The sequence below is a fragment of the Triticum aestivum genome, chromosome 4B, assembly GCF_018294505.1.
Source record: "Triticum aestivum cultivar Chinese Spring chromosome 4B, IWGSC CS RefSeq v2.1, whole genome shotgun sequence".
Taxonomy (NCBI): Eukaryota; Viridiplantae; Streptophyta; class Magnoliopsida; order Poales; family Poaceae; genus Triticum; species Triticum aestivum.
Window position 1 is genome coordinate 114,213,967 of NC_057804.1, and position 5,410 is coordinate 114,219,376.

Here is a 5,410-nt window from a genome sequence, read left to right on the forward strand (position 1 = left end):
TGGGCATTTAAAATTATATAAAATATTCAGATGCCCAAATATCTCCAAACTAAAATGTTTCATGTTGGAAATAATCCAACTATGGACCAGGAGTAGTTTGGTGATTTTAGGAGTTGCCTAAGTATTTTTAATAAATCAACAAAGTTGCAGAGGTATTAAAAAACAGAAAACAGGAAAAAATAGAAAAACTTACCTGGCGCCCAGCACCCGGCCCACCTGCCGGCCCAGCCCAGCGCCGCTCCAGCGAGCTGCTTGCCGGCCAGGCAGGCAGGCAGGTGCCCGACGGCGACCGCAGCGCGCGCCATGCACCTGCTCGCCGCCTCGCCGCTCCCCTCGCCCGGTGACGTCGTGGATCGCTCCCCCTCTCTTCCCCGAACCCCCCAGACACCCCTCTCCTCTCCAGCTCCTCCCCCTCGCGCCCCCCAGCCATGGCCGACGCTACCGCCGCCGTGCCTACGTCGTAGCCGCGCTCCCCGCCGCCCGTGCGTCCTCTCGTCGTGTCCAGGAGCTCCGCCGCTGTCCACTTCATCGAGCAAGCCGAGCCCCCAGCGCTCGCAACGCCCGAGTCCACCGCAATGACCTCGCCCGAACCACCGTCGCCGGAGATCCCCTTCAACACCGTCGCCGCCTCAGCTCGTCCCCGACTCCGCCGGTGGCCTCTACGGGTGTGCTGTGAGCCTAGCTACCCCTCCTACCCTCCCTCTCTCGTTCCCGAGCCGTGTAGCGACCTCCCGGAGCTCAACCGCACCCACCACCGTGGAGCTCGTCGCCGACGTGCTCCCGGTCACCCTCCGACCACTCCACGGTGTCCATCATGCTCACCGCGTCACGTAGCACCTAACTAGCTACTCCCCGCACCTCACCGACCCCCCTAGCGACAAGTTCGACTTCGGCCGAACTCCGGTGGCCGCCAAAGTCGTCGCCGGCGCCAACTCCGGCCACCCCGACCCCAACGGACTCCACCAAGAGCTGCGGCTCGACCCCAGCTCCTCTCCGGTGGCCTCCGCGGCTCGTTTGGTTGCCGGAACGGCAAAAATCACTTCCGCCGCCGCGTCGGGCTCGCCGGCGGCTAAATGCCGGTGCAGCCGACCCGGGTTTGACCACGGGTGGGCCCTGGTTGACTCTCCTGAGTCAATGACAGGTGGGGCCCAACCCTGTTAATTAAACCGGTTTAGTTTAATTAAACTTTAACTAATCTAATCACACTGACACGCGGGACCCACTGTCAGGTTTGACCTGGACGTGTCCCGTTGACCTGCTGACGTCACACTGACGTCAGGCTGACGCAGTAATTGATTTTCTGGATTTAATCTAATATAGCAAATTCCAGAATATAGTTTAAACTTCAAAAATTCATAACTTTTATCCTGTAACTCCAAATCAGACAAATTATATATGAAAAATGATCAGAAAAATCCAATCTATCCATCTGTACTATTCTCACGCATGATTAAACAAGTTAACCTGATGTTTAATGCAGAACAAGGAAAACACTTTAAAGGGCCATGTTTGAGTTTGAAATTTGAATCTTTGATTCAAATTGCTTCAAACCCTTCTGGTCTTAGTTGCATTAGCCCAACTCACTCATATTGCCATGTTTCATGCATGCATCATATTGTTGCACATTGTTTGGTGATGGTTGTGTATCGGTGTTCTTGCGGTAGGTTCTGCCTCCGAGGAGTACCGTGATTACCCTAACGAAGAACCGTATCAGTGCATCGAACCATCAGGCAAGCAACCAACCATTTGATCATATCGATACAATCCCATGTTCTCGCTCCTGCTCTCTTTTACTGCATTAAGACAACGCGTTTCAAACTGCTGTGTGCTACGGTAGTTGAACCCATTTCCTCTGCATGACCTGTCATTGCCACAATAACTAGATGAAACCCACTAGCATGTGTAGGAGTTGATTGAGCCATATGTATGTGTTAGTCCTACCTTGCTATGCCTGCTATGCTTAGAGTCGTGTCAGGTCTGGTTCATCTGGGTGATGGGCTAGAGTGAAATGATTATGTCGGTAATGAGAATGGTGTGGTGAACACGATTTGGTAAAGGTATCGATGAGAGGCCATGTAGGAGTACATGGTGGGTTGTTTCATTGAAGCCGACCTTAAGCAATGAGATCTGTATGTGTGATTTAAGAATCAGCTACTACCATGCATTGGGCCCGAAACCAATGGACCCTCTCGGCTTCTTATTCACCCTAGTTCTCCGTCCAGGAGTTGCAAGTAGTTTCTGGTGTTTGTAGCCTACTGGAGGCCGTGGACAGCGCTGACCGTAGGGGTGGGCTGTGATGCGGTAGGTACGTGGCCGGGGATACCGGGCACCCGTTAGGTGTCACGGACCCCTGTACACATCGTTCGGGGCCGTATGGGAAACCTCGGCCGGACTCCCTGCGGATGGAACCTGGATAGGCGATAAACCTGGATTGGAGACTTAGGTGATTAGGTAGGTCGTGGCCGACACCCACGTTGGGCTTCCGCTTGAAGGTTGCCGAGTACATGTCGTGTAAACGACGGTAAGTGGTGAGAGCGTGTATGAAGAAGTACACCCCTGTAGGGTTAACATAATCTATTCGAATAGCCGCGTCCGCGGTAAAGGACTACTTGGTTGCCTATACAGTTCATAGACAAGTAAATGGAAACTACTAAAAGCCTCAAGATAAGTGTGAGTGCCGAGGATGGCTCTTCCGTAGGAAGACGGAGGTGGATCCTCGGTAGTGTATTGAAGTGGTGAGTAGTGGACTCGTGTGCGCAAAACCATTTCAAGTTGAAGTCTCGTAGGATAGCCTAGCCAAGAGTCAAAGCTGGCTTGCTGCAACAACTCCACCAACCCTTCTTGATAATGTGCATGTATGTAGGATCTGATGTAAGTCTTGCTGAGTACCTTTGTACTCATGTTGCTATAATTTACATTTTTACAGAAGACGCTGCAAGCCCTTCTGATGGGTTCTTCGTAGACGTTGACATCAATGAGTAGGCTAAGGCCCAGGTGGTGATCCTGAGCTTGTGAAGGACCACGTAGTATAGCTAGGCTTTCCAAGCCTCTTTTATTTTACTAGTTGTCTGTACTCAGACAAGTTACTTCCGCTGCTGGTTTGTATGACTGTATGACTTGAATGCTGGGTCGTGTGACCCGTACTTATGTGTATGTTATGTATGGCTCTCTGAGCCTTAAATAAAGTACTTGTGTCGTAGAGTCATGTTGTGATGCCATATTGTATTTGCACATATCGAGCATATTGTGTGTATGATATTGAAATGCTTGGTATGTGTGGGATCTGACTATCTAGTTGTTTATCTTTAGTAGCCTCTCTTACCGGGAAATGTCTCCTAGTGTTACCGCTGAGCCATGGTAGCTTGCTACTGCTCTGGAACACTTAGGCTGGCCGGCATGTGTCCTTCTTCGTTCCTGTGTCTGTCCCTTCAGGGAAATGTCACGCATTGAGTACTGGAGTCCTGTTAGCCCGCTACAGCCCAGTTTACTGGAGTCCTGCTACCCCAGTGCTACAGCCCGGACCCACTTGCTGATGACCGACACGTTCGAAGCTGGGTCATGGATGCCTGTCCCTGTAAGTCTGTGCCACTTTGGGTTTAAAACTAGTCATGTCAGCCCGGGCTCCTTATCATATGGATGCTAGCGACACTATCATATACGTGAGCCAAAAGGCGCAAACGGTCCCGGGAAAAGGTAAGGCAACACCCGTGGGGATACCGTGCGTGAGGCCGCAAAGTGATATGAGGTGTTACAAGCTAGATCGATGTGACATCGAGTCGGGGTCCTGACAGAAGCCTTCCTCCGCACTACCCCTCACTTCGGCTTGTGGCTCAAAACCTTCAACGTGGAGCCGAAGATGATAGAGGGGCGTCAGGCAGAGTGCGGCGGGGCGGTTATAAGCAAGAGGGCCGATGCTCCATGGCCCGAGGGATTTTTTCAGGAGGAGCTCGACTTGTGGCAACAGGAGTGGTTATATATCACCGCTCCCAGGGGTAGCAGGCAGAGGCCGCCGCTCGTCTTCCGCTCGGGCCCTCCACAACGGCTGACATCATGGGTCAACAAGGGGCTTAACTGGGGGCCGTCCAAAGACGTACCCCTGTTGCAGGACCGGATTCGAGGCCTCCAAGAAAGGGAGATTAATCTGGCCGTAGTGGCACATGCTATGCTGATTCGGCTCCTTCTGCCGTGCAAACGTCGCCCCCTCCGCCTGTGGGAATTTAATCCGGAGGGGCCACGAGCTCTCCAACACTTCATGGGTTTGACACCCGTGGAGATGTACAAACTATTCTTCGGATTGCAAGAGATGCGTCCGAATTTGACCGAGGACGCTGGCCTAAGTTGCAATCGCCCGGATACTCAAGTAAGTAGCCCTGTGTCCGGACATATTGTCCATTTATTTATCATGGGTTTGCCGTTTAACCAGCTATCCCTTGGACAGGAGTGGATAGCGCAAGGAAAACTGATATGGTGTCCGGCCCCCCTCCCTAAGACCACGCCGGATCCCGTGTTAGTCAAAATGTTGGAGGTTGCGCCTTCAGAGGAGGGCGAAGGGGGGCACAGGGAAACTACCACCTCTATCAAGGAGGCTTTCAGTAAGGGGGGAATCGAGAGTCCCTCCTTCCAGGGGGAGAAGAGGACTACTTCCGAAGACCCGGAGGCCAAGGCCTCAAAGCGGGGAAAGAAATCTGCACCGGAAGGTCCTGTGCCGGGAAGAGCCCCGGCCGCACTGTCTCCTTAGAGGAATCAGCCCTCCAGTGAGCTGTAAGTAAAAAAGGGGGGATTTTGTAATAGGGGACACCCCTGCTTTATTTCTAAGGGTAACCGAAGTTTTCACCTTGTAGTTCGGATCTCAGCCCATCTCAGCAGAGCTCATCTTCGGGGGACCTTTGTCCGGAGATGATGGAGAGCGAAACGCCTCCATCTGCCGCCCCGTCGGGCGGGGCGGACGACCCTGAGGTGTCTTCATGGAGGGTCTCCCCGAGTCCGGCGGGGCCGGGGAGTTCGGCACCCATTGGAGTATGGCCGGTGGAGCTGCAGGATTTGCTCAAGAGGGCGTCTATCTCAGAAGATCACCGCACATTAATGAGCACGGTGATTGAAAGGATCTCATCCGCCGAGAGAGGGTTGTATGAGGCCGTCGGAAGTTTGCTGACAGGGTTTGAGGTATGCAAAAAATGACATACCTTTTGACAGTTTTGCACATGGAGTGCGCCCTGTATAGATAGTAGCCCCTAAGACTTGGTATGATGTCGAAAGCGACAACGTGCCAAGGATCATAATCTCAGTTATAGAATGTCGCCTTTCCTATGCAGGTGGCGAAACGTTCGGTGGCCAGCCGGACTGATGGAGTTGCCGAGATAAAGAGGCAACTCGATGTTGCGGATGCGGACATCGCGCTGGTCAATAAACG